Here is a 17,942-nt window from a genome sequence, read left to right on the forward strand (position 1 = left end):
GGGGTGCAAAAGAGCAAGATAAATAAATAAACACAGTATGGGGATGAGGTAGTTGGATGGGATATTTACAGATGGGCTATGTTCAGGTGCAGTGATCTGTGAGCTGCTCTGACAGCTGGTGCTTAAAGATAGTGAGGGAGATATGAGTCTCCAGCTTCAGTGATTTTTGCAGTTCGTTCCAGTCATTGGAAGCAGAGAACTGGAAGGAAAGGCGGCCAAAGAAAGAATTGGGGGTGACCAGAGATATATACCTGCTGGACCGAGTGCTACAGGTGGGTGCTGCTTTGGTGACCAGTGAACTGAGATAAGGCGGGGCTTTACCAGAGACTTGTAGATGACCTGGAGCCAGTGGGTTTGGAGGCGAGTATGAAGCGAGGGCCAGCCAACGAGAGCATACAGGTCGCAGTGGTGGGTAGTATATGGAGCTTTGGTGACAAATCGGATGGCACTGTGATAGACTGCATCCAATTTTTGGAGTAGAGTGTTGGATGCTATTTTGTAAATGTCATCGCCAAAGTCGAGGATCGGTAGGATGGTCAGTTTTACGAGGGTATGTTTGGCAGCATGAGTGAAGGATGCTTTGTTGCGAAATAGGAAGCAGATTCTAGATGTAATTTTGGATTGGAGATGCTTAATGTGAGTCTGGAAGGAGAGTTTACAGTCTAACCAGACATATAAGTATTTGTAGTTGTCCACATATTCTAAGTCAGAACCTTCCAGAGTAGTGATGCTGGACGGGCGGGGAGGTGCGGGCAGCGATCGGTTGAATATCATGCATTTAGTTTTACTTGCATTTAAGAGCAGTTGGAGGCCACGGAAGGAGAGTTGTATGGCATTGAAGCTCGTCTGGAGGTTAGTTAACACAGTGTCCAAAGAAGGGCCAGAGGTATACAGACTGGTGTCGTCTGCGTAGAGGTGGATCAGAGAATCACCAGCAGCAAGAGCGACATCATTGATGTATACAGAGAAGAGAGTCGGCCCGAGAATTGAACCCTGTGGCACCCCCATAGAGACTGCCAGAGGTCCGGACAACAGGCCCTCAGATTTAACACACTGAACTCTATCAGAGTAGTTGGTGAACCAGGCGAGGAAATCATTTAAGAAAATAAGGCTTTTGAGTCTGCCGATAAGAATTCGGTAATTGACAAAGTCAAAAACCTTGGCCAGGTCGGTGAATACGGCTGCACAGTAATGTCTCTTATCGATGGCGGTTATGATATCGTTTAGAACCTTGAGCGTGGCTGAGGTGCACCCATGACCAGCTCTGAAACCAGATTTCATAGCGGAGAAGGTACAGTGGGATTCAAAATGGTCGGTAATCTGTTTGTTAACTTGGCTATCGAAAACCTTAGAAAGGCAGGGGAGGATAGATATAGGTCTATAGCAGATTGGGTCTAGAATGTCTCCCCCTTTGAAGAGGGGGATGACCGCGGCAGCTTTCCAATCTTTTGGAATCTCAGACGATATGAAGAAGAGGTTGAACAGGTTGGTAATAGAGGTTGCAACAATTTCGGCAGATTATTTTAGAAAGAGAGGGTCCAGATTGTCTAGCATGGCTGATTTGCAGGGGTCCAGATTTTGCATCTCTTTCAGAACATCAGCTATCTGGATTTGGGTGAAGGAGAAATGGGGGAGGCATGGGCGAGTTGCTGTGGGGGGTGCAGGAATGTTGATCGGGGTAGGGATAGGCAGGTGGAAAGCATGGCCAGCCGTAGAAATGCTTATTGAAATTCTCAATTATAGTGGATTTATATGTGGTGACAGTGTTTCCTAGCCTCAGTGCAGTGGGCAGCTGGGAGGAGGTGCTCTTATTCTCCATGGACTTTACAGTTTCCCAGAACTTGTTTTAGTTTGTGCTACAGGATGAAAATGTCTGCTTGAAAAGGCTAGCCATAGCTTTCCTAACTGCCGGTGTATATGGGTTCCTATTGAAATAGTATGTACTATTGGGCTAGTATGTACATGAATGTATAGTTAGAGTGACTATGCATATATAATAAACAGAGAGTAGCAGCAGTGTGAAAAGAGGGGTTGGGGGAGCACACAATGCAAATAGTCCAGTGACTATGCATATATAATAAACAGAGAGTAGCAGCAGTGTGAAAAGAGGGGTTGGGGGAGCACACAATGCAAATAGTCCAGGTAGCCATTTGATTACCTGTTGACGTAGCACTCCGGTACCGCTTGCCATGTGGTAGTAGAGAGAACAGTCTATGACTGGGGTGGCTGGGGTCTTTGACAATTGTTAGGGCCTCCCTCTGACACCGCCTGGTGTAGAGGTCCTGGATGGCAGGCAGCTTAGCCCCACTTATGTACTGGGCCGTACGCACTACCCTCTGAAGTGCCTTGCAGTCAGAGGCCGAGCAATTGCCGTACCATGAAGTGATACAACCGGTCAGGATGCTCTCGATGTTGCAGCTGTAGAACCTTTTGAGGATCTCAGGACCCATGCCAAATCTTTTTAGTTTCCTGAGGGGGAATAGGCTTTGTTGTGCCCTCTTCACGACTGTGTTTTTGGACCGTTCTAATTTGTTGTTGATGTAGACACCAAGGAACTTGAAGCTCTCAACCTGCTCCACTACAGCCCCGTCGATGAGAATGTGGGCGTGCTCGGTCCTCCTTTTCCTGTAGTCCACAATCACCTCCTTAGTCTTGGTTACGTTGAGGGATAGGTTCTTATTCTGGCACCACCCGTCCAGGTTTCTGACCTCCTCCCTATAGGCTGTCTCGTCGTTGTCAGTGATCAGGCCTACCTACCACTGTTGTGTTGTCTGCAAACTTAATGATGGTGTTGGAGTCGTGCCTGGCCATGCAGTTCTGGACACTTTAAGTAGTTTAACAAGATGGCGTAGCAGTAAGACGTCCTGTCGTGTCGTGTCCCTTGTATATATCGTTTTTTTTCTTTTTCGTTTTTACATATTTTTCTTCGCATATCTTTTAAAACATTTTACTAAACCTCAGCTTCTAAATACTCTCCTGCAACCCGCCTCACCCAATGTAGCTATTTTTCCTAAAGTATTTATATTTACTTCGGAACCGGAACCCCTCAACTGAAGCTAGCCAGCTAACTACCAGCTATGCTAGCGGTCTTCTGCTAACCGGTCATCAGCTAACCTTTAGCTCGGAAAGCTCTCGCCAGTTCGAACAACGCAACTCTAACCAGAGCATAACGGACCTATTTATTTTTTTATCCCCGGATTCCCACCGCAAACGAAACATTTTCAGCTGGATCTTCACAACTAGCTATCTAGCTAAAACGCAACCCCGGATGATTACTCCTGGCTAGCGTTTCCACCCACTTAGCTTGAAGCTAGCCCGGCCAGAGCCCCTGTGCTACCACCGTAGCATACTCCTGGGCTACAATACCCGGACCCACGACCGGTCTATCGATGTCACCGCATGAAGAGGAATAAACAGACTCACCCCATCGCGACGTCTCCCAAAGGCTAACTCTCTAGCCCTTGCTATCCCCTTGCTTGCTAATTCGGCCTGCTAACTGCTAGCTTGTTTAGCCCCGGTCCGCTACCTGCTACCTTGTTTAGCCCCGGCCTACTAACTGTTAGCTTGTTAGCACAGGCCTGCTAACCGCCCCAAACACTCACTGGACCCATATTTACTTTCTATCTCTTTTAGATTTTTTATTTGTTTATACCTTCCGGTAACCTGCCTCACCCAATGTGATACGGAATCGCTATTATTTTTAAGTTTTAGAACACACTCAAGAACCTCCAGAAGCTAACCAGCTAACTAGCTACAAGCTATTTAGTCATTGTTAGTTTTTTAAAACCTGGATAACACTAGCCAGTCCAGCTTCCCTGCCCCATCCACCGCTGCCCCCTGGACACTGATCACTTGGCTACATAGCTGATGCACGCTGGACTGTCCATTAATCACGGTACTCCATTCTGCTTGTTTATTTTTTATCTGTCGGCCTCGTTGCCTAGTCAACGCCATTTTACCTGCTGTTGTTGTGCTAGCTGATTAGCTGTTGTTGTCTCACCTACTGTTTTAGCTAGCTCTCCCAATTCAACACCTGTGATTACTGTATGCCTCGCTGTATGTCTCTCTCAAATGTCAATATGCCTTGTATACTGTTGTTCAGGTTAGTTATCATTGTTTTAGTTCACAATGGAGCCCCTAGTTCCACTCTTCATACCCCTGATACCTCCTTTGTCCCACCTCCCACACATCCGGTGACCTCACCCATTACAACCAGCATGTCCAGAGATACAACCTCTCTCATCATCACCCAGTGCCTGGGCTTACCTCCGCTGTACCCGCACCCCACCATACCCCTGTCTGCGCATTATGCCCTGAATATATTCTACCATGCCCAGAAACCTGCTCCTCTTATTCTCTGTCCCCAACACTCTAGGCGACCAGTTTTGATAGCCTTTAGCCGCACCCTCATACTACTCCTTCTCTGTTCCGCGGGTGATGTGGAGGTAAACCCAGGCCCTGCATGTCCCCAGGCACCCTCATTTGTTGACTTCTGTGATCGAAAAAGCCTTGGTTTCATGCATGTCAACATCAGAAGCCTCCTCCCTAAGTTTGTTTTACTCACTGGTTTAGCACACTCTGCTAACCCTGATGTCCTTGCCGTGTCTGAATCCTGGCTCAGGAAGGCCACCAAAAATTCTGAGATTTCCATACCCAACTATAACATCTTCCGTCAAGATAGAACTGCCAAAGGGGGAGGAGTTGCAGTCTACTGCAGAGATAGCCTGCAGCGTAATGTCATACTTTCCAGGTCCATACCCAAACAGTTCGAACTACTAATTTTGAAAATTACTCTCTCCAGAAATAAGTCTCTCACTGTTGACGCCTGCTACCGACCCCCCTCAGCTCCCAGCTGTGCCCTGGACACCATTTGTGAATTGATCGCCCCCCATCTAGCTTCAGAGTTTGTTCTGCTAGGTGACCTAAACTGGGATATGCTTAACACCCCGGCAGTCCTACAATCTAAGCTAGATGCCCTCAATCTCACACAAATCATCAAGGAACCCACCAGGTACAACCCTAACTCTGTAAACAAGGGCACCCTCATAGACGTCATCCTGACCAACTTGCCCTCCAAATACACCTCCGCTGTCTTCAACCAGGATCTCAGCGATCACTGCCTCATTGCCTGTATCCGCTACGGAGCCGCAGTCAAACGACCACCCCTCATCACTGTCAAACGTGGCCGAAAACACTTCTGTGAGCAGGCCTTTCGAATCGACCTGGCCCGGGTATCCTGGAAGGACATTGACCTCATCCCGTCAGTTGAGGATGCCTGGTCATTCTTTAAAAGTAACTTCCTCACCATTTTAGATAAGCATGCTCCGTTCAAAAAATGCAGAACTAAGAACAGATACAGCCCTTGGTTCACTCCAGACCTGACTGCCCTCGACCAGGACAAAAACATCCTGTGGCGGACTGCAATAGCATCGAACAGTCCCCGCGATATGCAACTGTTCAGGGAAGTCAGGAACCAATACAAGCAGTCAGTCAGGAAAGCTAAGGCCAGCTTCTTCAGGCAGAAGTTTGCATCCTGTAGCTCCAACTCCAAAAAGTTCTGGGACACTGTGAAGTCCATCGAGAACAAGAGCACCTCCTCCCAGCTGCCCACTGCACTGAGGCTAGGTAACACGGTCACCACCGATAAATCCATGATTATCGAAAACTTCAACAAGCATTTCTCAACAGCTGGCCATGCCTTCCGCCTGGCTACTCCAACCTCGGCCAACAGCCCCCCCCCCGCAGCTACTCGCCCAAGCCTCTCCAGGTTCTCCTTTACCCAAATCCAGATAGCAGATGTTCTGAAAGAGCTGCAAAACCTGGACCCGTACAAATCAGCTGGGCTTGACAATCTGGACCCTCTATTTCTGAAACTATCCGCCGCCATTGTCGCAACCCCTATTACCAGCCTGTTCAACCTCTCTTTCACATCGTCTGAGATCCCCAAGGATTGGAAAGCTGCCGCAGTCATCCCCCTCTTCAAAGGGGGAGACACCCTGGACCCAAACTGTTACAGACCTATATCCATCCTGCCCTGCCTTTCTAAGGTCTTCGAAAGCCAAGTCAACAAACAGGTCACTGACCATCTCGAATCCCACCGTACCTTCTCCGCTGTGCAATCTGGTTTCCTCGCCGGTCACGGGTGCACCTCAGCCACACTCAAGGTACTAAACGATATCATAACCGCCATCGATAAAAGACAGTACTGTGCAGCCGTCTTCATCGACCTTGCCAAGGCTTTCGACTCTGTCAATCACCATATTCTTATCGGCAGACTCAGTAGCCTCGGTTTTTCGGATGACTGCCTTGCCTGGTTCACCAATTACTTTGCAGACAGAGTTCAGTGTGTCAAATCGGAGGGCATGCTGTCCGGTCCTCTGGCAGTCTCTATGGGGGTGCCACAGGGTTCAATTCTCGGGCCGACTCTTTTCTCTGTATATATCAATGATGTTGCTCTTGCTGCGGGCGATTCCCTGATCCACCTCTACGCAGACGACACCATTCTATATACTTCCTTGGACACTGTGCTATCTAACCTCCAAACGAGCTTCAATGCCATACAACACTCCTTCCGTGGCTTCCAACTGCTCTTAAACGCTAGTAAAACCAAATGCTTTTCAACCGATCGCTGCCTGCACCCGCATGTCCGACTAGCATCACCACCCTGGATGGTTCCGACCTTGAATATGTGGACATCTATAAGTACCTAGGTGTCTGGCTAGACTCTAAACTCTCCTTCCAGACTCATATCAAACATCTCCAATCGAAAATCAAATCAAGAGTCGGCTTTCTATTCCGCAACAAAGCCTCCTTCAACTCACGCCGCCAAACTTACCCTCGTAAAACTGACTATCCTACCGATCCTCGACTTCGGCGATGTCATCTACAAAATTGCTTCCAACACTCTACTCAGCAAACTGGATGCAGTTTATCACAGTGCCATCCGTTTTGTCACTAAAGCACCTTATACCACCCACCACTGCGACTTGTATGCTCTAGTCGGCTGGCCCTCGCTACATATTTGTTGCCAGACCCACTGGCTCCAGGTCATCTACAAGTCCATGCTAGGTAAAGCTCTGCCTTATCTCAGTTCACTGGTCACGATGGCAACACCCATCCGTAGCACGTGCTCCATCAGGTGTATCTCACTGATCATCCCTAAAGCCAACACCTCATTTGGCCGCCTTTCGTTCCAGTACTCTGCTGCCTGTGACTGGAACGAATTGCAAAAATCGCTGAAGTTGGAGACTTTTATCTCCCTCACCAACTTCAAACATCTGCTATCTGAGCAGCTTACCAATCGCTGCAGCTGTACATAGTCTATTGGTAAATAGCCACCCATTTTCACCTACCTCATTCCCATACTGTTTTTATGTATTTACTTTTCTGCTCTTTTGCACACCAATATCTCTACCTGTACATGACCATCTGATCATTTAGCACTCCAGTGTTAATCTGCAAAATTGTAATTATTCGCCTACCTCCTCATGCCTTTTGCACACAATGTATATAGACTCTCCTTTTTCTACTGTATTATTGACTTGTTCATTGTTTACTCCATGTGTAACTCGGTGTTGTCTGTTCACACTGCTATGCTTTATCTTGGCCAGGTCGCTGTTGTAAATGAGAACTTGTTCTCAACTAGCCTACCTGGTTAAATAAAGGTGAAATAAAAAAATATATAAAAAAATGTTGATGTTTCCTTTATTTTGGCAGTTACCTGTACATGTTTATGAAATTAAACATTTAATATGGGATTGTGTATTGAAATCCAAAATTAATCTATGAAATGGTCTTATTCATGATAAAGGGTTAACCTGCAAAGAAAATATTCCATGGTGCCTACTTTAATGTTGATTATCTACAAGTCCATGTATGCTCTTTGCAAAGGTAGATAAATATGTTTAAAATACTGCATCTGCCATTGTCTGTTGTTAACTCCCACTGCAGTCATTAACTAATTTCAAGTGCAATCTTAGTGTAGGAGGTAAATTAACAAACCATTAAGAATGTTATAAATGCACAATTAGCATACCGACATTTATACGACATGTTCATAAGACAGCAGTAATTTTTGAGAGGGAATTTGCAGACCCTTTTCTAAACACCATCTAGTTTGCAGTCTGTTTGAAAAAGAGGTCTCAAGATGTGCCCTGATTTAATGGGTCATTAGAAATGAGTAACTACCCAATAGATTTGGGTTCGAGCATGTGCATTTCACCCCTCATTTCTTTATCTTTGGTCATTCCTGCTTTGTAGACCATGGCTGTTTTACACCGCTCCTCCGTAGACTCCCCTAAAGGCACGGATACTGTATATTGGCAACCACTGGAATTTTAAAATAATAAGATGAGGGCGGTATGTTTTTTTTTATTTGACATGGTTGCTGGGTTTTATGACAGGTTTTACAATTGAAGCAAAAAGGAGAATTGTAGTCAATACAAAATGAAGCTTGAGGTACAATTTGATGTTTTCCGTTTTTGGGCAAACTCTTGCGAACCGGTTACCATATCGCTAACCCTAACCCTGAACCAGACCCTAATCCTTACCTTAACGTACTGTAACCCTAAAACTAACGCTGAACAATACAACAACATGTACAATTTAAAATACTGGAAATCACAAAACTATGGTTTGAATGTCTTGTCTCTAACCCCAAAGTTCCTCTCACCCATAAAAACAGAGTTAGGAATGTAACTGTGAGAGGTATCCTGGGGGACTGTTTCTTTTGGAAGTCAAGACAGATGTGAGAGATCAGAACCAGGCAATAAGCACGAGGGGAAGGTGAGAGGTACACAGCTATACTGCTCCCAATGATCAATCATACTCTACTTGTCCTCCCTAGACTCCAGCTGTTACACCGTCTCCACTGAATGCACTGGTTTCTTTGCTTAAAATGATTACACAGACCATAAACCCTGAGAGTGAGGAGTCCATGTAGTCGTCGCAGTAAGCTTTAAGACTGGCCAGCGGTGGGATGGACACAGGCAATATTTCCCGTCCAATACAGGATCAAGGTTTGACTTGAGGAACCATTTTAAGGTCTTTCCCTTTAATTGCCATTCGCTGACTGTTTACTGCAGTTTCCTTGATTGTCTTATGACTACATTGGACTCAGGTCTTTATTTCAAGGCTGCACTGGAGAGCAAATAAAGAATGTCTGGCATCGTAAAACCGATCATGAAATATTGGAGGAAATTGCACTGCATTGTTGATGAAGTAATTATGCATATAATTAGCCTAACATGACAGTATTTTCCCATCAAACAATGCATTATAAATCAATGAGTAATCAATATGCCAGATATGATTCACAAGCAAGTTTTGTGAGATAATTGTTGTGTATTTATCATAGAAGCTGTGAGGATGCTAACTAGCAATAATGATAATCGTGAGAAGGGTGTGAGTTCTAGTTATTCAGTTGTTTTAATTGTTTAGTATGTGTGTTAGGGTGATATGATAGATTTGGTTTATTACTAAAGTATCTTCCCATCAAGAATAAAAGTTGTTTGCCTTGTCAGTGATGTGCTGTAGCCTATAATTATGTGAAACATTCTGATAACAGTGTATTTATTATTCAATATACTCTGTTAACAGCTTGGAACGTAAACTTTGAATATCCATCATCTTATTCAAATATCATCAGACAGATATCTAAAAGATTAGAACATTTGGATGACTATGAGAAATAGAGCAATTGTGTTACCTGAATGATACACCCACAATTCATATCAAAAGTGTGATCACGCTCTTCGCAGCTGATGTGAGTAAGACCTTTAAACAGGTCAACATTCACAAGGATGCAGGGCCAGACGGATTACCAGGACGTGTACTCCGAGCATGCGCTGACCAACTGGCAAGTGTCTTCACTGACATTTTCAACCTGTCCCTGTCTGAGTCTGTAATACCAACATGTTTCAAGCAGACCACCATAGTCCTTGTGCCCAAGAACACTAAGGTAACCTGCCTAAATGACTACCGACAAGTAGCACTCACGTCTATAGCCATGAAGTGCTTTGCAAGGCTGGTCATGGCTCACATCAACACCATTATCCCAGAAATCCTAGACCCACTCCAATTTGCGTACCGCCCTAACAGATCCACAGATGATGCAATCTCTATTGCACTCCACACTACCCTTTCCCACCTGGACAAAAGGAACACCTATGTGAGAATGCTATTCATTGACTACAGCTCAGCATTCAACACCCGGGGACTAAACACCTCCCTCCGCAACTGGATCCTGGACTTCCTGACGGGTCGACCCCAGGTGGTAAGGGTAGGTAACAACATGTGATGTGAAGCAAGGACAACAGTCTCTCCCACAACGTGATCAAGACAAAGGAGATGATTTTGGACTACAGAAAAACGAGGACCGAGCATGGCCCCATTCTCATCAACGGGGCTGTACTGGAACAGGTTGAGAGCTTCAAGTTCCTTGGTGTCCACATCACCAACAAACTGGTCCAAGCACACCAACACAGTCATGAAGAGGGCACAACAAAATCTATTCCTCCTCAGGAGACTGAAAAGATTTGGCATGGGTCCTCAGATCCTCAAAAGGATCTACAGCTGCACCATTGAGAGCATGTGGGATCACTGCCTCTTTTACGCTGCTGCGGCTCTTTGTTATTATCTATGCATTGTCATTTTAATAACTCTACCTACATGTACATATTACCTCAACTAACCGCTGCCCCCGCACATTTACTCTGTTACTGGTACCCCCTGTATATAGCCTTGCTATTGTTATTTTACTGCTGCTCTTTAATTATTTGTTACTTTTATTTCTTATTCTTATTTTTTGTAGGTATTTATTTTAGTATAAAAAAAGTAATTGCATTGCTGGTTAGGGTTTGTAAGTAAGCATTTCACTATAAGGTCTACCTACACCTGTTGTATTCGGGACGTGTGACAAATACGATTTGATTTGATTTAAAATGCTACAGCATTTTTTTCCCTGCTACATGAATTAAACATTGTGCAAAGGTCATAGCACAGTGTGTCTAAATCACTGTAGCCAGGCTGCCCTCAACTCTACTTGAGTATTGACATCATGCCAGATATGACACCATAACTCAGCCCACTGCGATGGTCATTTGATAAATTGTACCATAAATTTATGACAAAACAATTTGTGATGTATTATGTTACCGATGATTTGTACTGCTTATCAAATCAAGTAATCTGGCAGTGTGCTCCATTCATCAGTGTAATGCAAGCACTTGTTTGGGTGGGATAGAGACAACTTTCCTGTCCAGTGGACATAAAGCCCCACAGTGGAGGTGTCATAATACCCATAGAACCTAGCGGTCAAACAGGGAAATGGTTCCAATCATTTTTCTACCATTAACTTTTCCCATAGGGAATATTAGAAACACTTAAAATAAGGTCTGTGTCTCGTGTAGGCTTACCCTGGATTGACGTTTGGATAAGCATGTTAATCTCCCTCGGACAAGGTGACTTTTATCAATATACTCTATTTACTCTCAGATTCTAAAATGCTAATTAACCTCAAAGTAGATATCATGCAAGACTACAAATCCCTGCAACTCCTGCACGTCATCTCTAGTTGACACCTTTGCTAACAGGTATTGTGTCAATTTAAAACTTGCACAAGACAGTTCACAGAATTGTCCATTTAAAGCAATGTAGGCAATTTATTAATTACAACATTTTGCTTACATTAGTATACATTCTTACCTTTGCTTCGATTTGGCAGTCTCGTCCAGATCATCATGGCATTTGTAGTTCTTAATGATAGCCACATTAGCAGTTAATTAGCATTTTCGTTTTGGGGGGTAAATACATGAGATTTACACAGTTATCAAAACGTCACGCCAGGGTAAGCCTACACAAAACACAGCCCTTATTTTAAGTGTTTCTAAAATCCCCTGTGGGAAAAATGAATGGTGGAAAAACGATTGGAACCATTTCCTTATTTGAACGCGAGGTTTTATGGGTATTATGACCCATACTGTGGTGCTCTTTTACAGATCTTCTTGGCCGGATTGGCAAAATGTTGTAATCATATTTTTCATATTTCATTTTTTTTCACAAAAATAGGTTCAGTAGAACAGAGGAATACAAGAAACCTGTATTTTTGTTAATTGTAATTTGTCTTTTTTTAATACTTCAGCGTATAAAGACAAATTAGATTACCTATTTTTCCCTGTTGTTGTCTTTATTATGCTATGTGCCGAATCATCACTTCTAATGTATTCTTCAGGACTTTTACTATACTGTATACTCTAGGTCTAGGACTTGGATTTGGTTGTCATTGTAAGACTGTTTCTCTCGCTGGACTGGCACTGTTAAGCAGTAGACAGATTCACTTCATTTGACCCATATCACCAGTCATCTTTCATGAGAAATGCCACAGATGCCACAAAAGCACACTTTATATTTCACAATTGATGAAAAATAGTTGATCAATGTTGGACAGCACTGTGTGATAGTCACGTTTGGTTTCAAGTCTTTCTTTTGTGTCCTCGTCTAAAAGCTCAAAGACATAACAAGCAGAAAGGCAGGCAATAGAAAGGTAACAGTGACTGAAAAAGAAACAGCTTGTCTGAATGAGGTGTCTGTGCATTCAGGTACACTTACAGCATCATACATGTTAACAACAATCCCCTTATTTTTTGTTCTCATCAACAGAAAATGCTTTCTATTGTCTCTATACTTCAAACTCCTTTGTTGAGCATGTCTGTTAGTATCATCATTGTGACTGGTTCGTCTGTTGGCTACTCATTAATGTGAAACGTGAACAATAGTAGTGCTACTCTAAAGCCATTCAGCCCATGCAATAGTTTGTTTGAAAAAATGAAAGAATTTATTGTAAAACAATGCCATTGCTCAATAGCGGGTGCATTTTCTTGATCAAGAAAAATGTCTGCATAACGTCTCTTCATCATGTCTTTGATGGAAGTCGGCTGCCCATTCTTTCATATATAATGTGCAGTATCTGCTCGGCTGACAGTGGCTGACCTGTGGGCTTCAAAGACACATTGTTCAGCAAATAATCTGTCTATCATGGAGACTGGCAATGATCACACGATTTATCCAAAACATCAACGACCTGTCTACTGTTGGCAAAATTAATTCAAATTTTCATCATGACTACATTTTCAACTTGCCTCTCCCTATTCCTCCTGCATGCTCTGTCACCTGGTTAATCGTTGACTTTGTTTTAATGCAATCTTGTGTGAAAAAGTGATCAGATGATCTCCTGACCTGTACTTATTAGTGTCCAGCAAAAAGGGCCAGGGGATTTATGAAAGGGTTCATAATGACACCCATAAGTCTTACTTAGGCGTAGAGTTAAAGTCACACAACCTTGAGAGCGAGCGAAACAGATTGCTAGAAAAAAGTTCACATAGTGCATTCTGCCTAGATTAATTAATAAGGCAATTACAGTACATTTTTTAAGTAGACAAATAAAAATGGAAGTTTAGATTGATTCTTTTCACTATATCTTGAACATTAAGGTAATTTTCCCTTTAGCTTGTGGAATATGTGTAATTTGTTAGGTGGTGATATCATCATGCTATTATTATTTTTCTTCCTGTATTATGTGATTGAGAGAAAATGGATTATTTGAAAGCTTTGTGGTCTGCCAGTGAGAGCATCTTTAAATGCTGTAACTAAGCCCAGCTGTCAGTCTCTGGAGGAAACGGAGGGGTGGAGGGAGTAAAGTTGGACAATGGATGGGATAGAAGGTGGTGTGGTTGGAAGTTGCAGACATTGGTGTTCTTCCTTCACAATGGAGTGAGTTAGGCATCTATTTGCTGATCTGGCCTGTGGCAACTCTGGGCAGACCTGGTTTTAATATATCTTACAAGACTGAGAAAGTTCTCACTAGAGTGAGAAAACTCAGCTCTTAAACTATGAACAGTTTCCTAGTTACCAAACATTTCTGACCACACTATGGCAGTCAAAATGAGGGGATTCGAATAAACTGGCCCGGGCAAAGCCGGCGAGGGAGGCACGCCCTGCTCAAATCAAACAGTAATCTGAACCGCTCTGTCATTTTGTCAACAAGGCAGCATGATGCATACATCTCTTTCCGTAAAATATGTGTTCACATTTTCAAACTAGGTTTTATTTAAACCATTTTTGGATATAAAAACATAGAATCCTACGCATTACTCCACGTACTTAACGTCACTTTTGTTTTAAGCCGAATTCGACGTCAGCCAGAACGGGGCGCCTGGCTCACGCCCGGTTCCGCCAAACCCAGGCACCATGGGCCAGCTTAATCAAATCCCCTAAATGGCTTCTCCCCTTCCTGTCAAACCCACTCTCTATTTCAATAAAACCATGAAGTGACTCATAGCCACCACTACTGTATATCACTTGCTGGTTTTACCATCGGTTCTAGTGGGTGTTTTTAGCGTCTCTGTCCCTAAAGTCAAAGTAATCCATAACACATTCCATAAGAACATGTAAAGTGTTCTGCAGCTTCTTGTTAAAAAACACGAACATTTGATTTGTTGTCAAGCAAACCTTGAATACCAATGTGATGTAAAAGCCCTTGTGCTGGCCTTTTATACAGTCATTCTTGGAATTAGGCTTTTACCTCTTGAAATAGTGCCGGAGATGAAGAGGCCAGCTTTAAGTGCTCTTAAAGTCTGTGAGAAGAAGATAACATAGAGTTCAACAGAAGGATAATACAGTAGTATGGTGATTACAGTAATAGTCATTGGATTGATTTTATTTTATTAGGAAAATAATAATAATATTTTTAGTCATCATTTGGACTAATCTTCCAAGAGTCCTTGAAAATAAAAATACCATTTATAATACGTTCACATTTTCCCTGTTACAAACAGACATAATACACTGACATATTGACCAGATAAATACTTTGGAGAGTTGAATCAAGCAGGCTGATAACAGTTTGATGGGTGCCCCCTTTAATATCAGTGCTCCACATACTAATGCATGTGCTGCATATGTGGTATAGAGACCTGGGGCACAGGTCGTAACTGTACTGGAACTAGGAATTATTGAAGCTCTAGAAAATCAATAAAAATACATTTTATTGTCACATGCACCGGATAGGTGTCGTGAAATGTGTTGTTTTACAGGGTCAGCCAAAGTAGTATGGCGCCCCTGAAGCAAATTAGGTTTAAGTGCCTTGCTCAAGGGCACATTAACAGATTTTTTTTACCTCCAGTATTCAAACCAGAAACCTTTTGGTTACTAGCCCAACGCTCTAACCGCTAGGCTACCTGCTGATGGCACTCATTCATAGCTTTAAATAATCTTCTTCAGAAAGGATATAATGATGAATGCTATTGAATTTAAATTGTATCTACATAATTGACTTTAAGGTTTTTATAGATAGGAAGTAAAAGAATGAGGGACATTTGTACCCTTTTTTCTTTTCCTCATTTATGGGGAGTGTCGTTTATGAAGTAGGCTTCGACTGATTCAGACAGAACATCTGAGACTCAATTCCATTCTTTAAAAATAATGTTCCTCGTTTCCCATTTTTGATATTGGGGGTTGTGCAACTGAATTCCTTCAAGATTAGTTTCTTTAGTGTTAGAGGAGGACATTATCCTTGTGAAAAGAGATAGCTGTTGACCATGAATACTTTTTTTGGACAATTTTGTTACTCTGGCATATCCTTCACTAGGCTTTCAGCATTAAATTAGAATAGTACCAGTTTCCAATAGTAATTAACTTGAGTATATCAGGAGGCCATTATTCACACTAAAGTAACCTTTTAATAGCTGAGCCTTTAACTCTACTGCAGGTAATGACTCTAAAGAGCGTTTATTAAAAGTGAAATGGTAATGAGCTTTAATAAAGCAGAACAACTTTGAAGCGAAGAGCAGTTTTCAATAGAAAAGGATGGAGGGATAGGACCCATGATTTCATTAAGGAGACTAATGATTCTTTATCAGCCCTCTTATGTGTACATGAAGTTAACATTAACCGTGATTGAGGATGAATCGACATGGAAATGTCCGAGGACTGATAACACAACTCACATGACCTAGACTAGTAGTTTAACAAAAATCTCTTTCAGTAGTTACATGGACTGTTACAATACAGTACTTATGTAAATGGTATCATTATAAAATGAATCTCTTTCATTATTCTGAATATTTTCCAGATAAAGAGAAGTTGATTAAGCAAGTGCGTCAAAGGGTTTCCCATTAAGGTTTAAGGAAGGTGAATTAGATCTTGGCTATCACACATACTGTATGTCATTTGCTGCTATGATTTATTCTACAGGAAATCTATACAGTCAATGTGCATGGTTAATTCTATAAACTATTTATTCAAATCTGGATAGAACAATGAAAACATTTACATTTTGTATAGCATTGTACAATATTGTTGTATTACTGCATATTTAGGAAATGTAACATGTATAAAAGTATAGGGATACACACTTTAAATACATTATGATAAAGACAATACATACTGTATGCATTGACATGCTGACTGTTTGGTTACACTTTACATTCAGTTTATCTATACCTGTGTTATAACTAGAGGTCGACCGATTAATCGGAATGGCCGATTAATTAGGGCCGATTTCAAGTTTTCATACCAATCGGAAATCTTTATTTTTGGACACCGATTTTGCCTATTTATTATTATTTTTTTTACACCTTTATTTAATCTTTATTTAACTAGGCAAGTCAGTTAAGAACACATTCTTATTTTCAATGGCGGCCTAGGAACGGTGGGTTAACTGCCTCTTTTAGGAGCAGAATGACAGATTTTCACCTTGTCAGCTCGGGGGATCCAATCTTGCAACCTTACCGTTAACTAGTCCTTGTGCACTCCACAAGGAGACTGCCTGTTACGCAAATGCAGTAAACCTAGGTAAGTTGCTAGCTAGCATTAAACTTATCTTATAAAAACAATCAATCAATCATAATCACTAGTTAACATGGTTGATGATATTACTAGATATTATCTAGCGTGTCCTGCGTTGCATATAATCTGACTGAGCATACAAGCATACAAGTATCTAAGTATCTGACTGAGCGGTGGTAGGCAGAAGCAGGTGTGTAAACATTCATTCAAACAGCACTTTCGTGCGTTTTGCCAGCAGCTCTTCGTTATGCATTAAGCATTGCACTGTTTATGACTTCAAGTCTATCAACTCCCGAAATGAAGCTGAGGTAACCGAAGTGAAATGGCTAGCTAGTTAGTGTGCGCTAATAGCGTTTCAAACGTCACTCGCTCTGAGCCTGTGGTTGTTCCCCTTGCTCTGCATGGGTAACGCGGCTTCGAGGGTGGCGGTTGTCATTGTGTTCCTGGTTTGAGCCCAGGGAGGAGTGAGAAGAGGGACGGAAGCTATACTGTTACACTTGTAGTACTAAAGTGCCTATAAGAACATCCAATAGTCAAAGGTTAATGAAATACAAATGGTATAGAGAGAAATAGTCCTATAATTCCTATAATAACTACAACCTTAAACTTCTTACCTGGGAATATTGAAGACTCATGTTAAAAGGAACCACCAGCTTTCATATGTTCTCATGTTCTGAACAAGGAACTGAAACGTTAGCTTTCTTACATGGCACTTTTACTTTCCCCTCCAACATTTAGTTTTTGCATTAACTAAACCAAATTGAACATGTTTCATTATTTATTTGAGGCTAAATTGATTTTATGTATGTATTATATTAAGTTAAAATAAGTGTTCATTCAGTATTGTTGTAATTGTCATTATTACAAAAAATAATAATAATAATCGACCGATTAATCGGTATCGGCTTTTTTGGTCCTCCAATAATCGGTATCGGTATCGGCACTGAAAAATCATAATAGGTCGACCTCTAGTTATAACACCGTAATTACTACAGTTCTACAACAGGCACAATATTCCGTAACTATCCATACATTACAGTGATTTTGATACAGGTGTTTTGAAGACCCAGGGAAAGTATCGAAGTAGACAAACAATAGAC

The sequence above is a fragment of the Oncorhynchus keta genome, chromosome 14 (genome assembly GCF_023373465.1).
Source record: "Oncorhynchus keta strain PuntledgeMale-10-30-2019 chromosome 14, Oket_V2, whole genome shotgun sequence".
In the NCBI taxonomy this organism is placed as follows: Eukaryota; Metazoa; Chordata; class Actinopteri; order Salmoniformes; family Salmonidae; genus Oncorhynchus; species Oncorhynchus keta.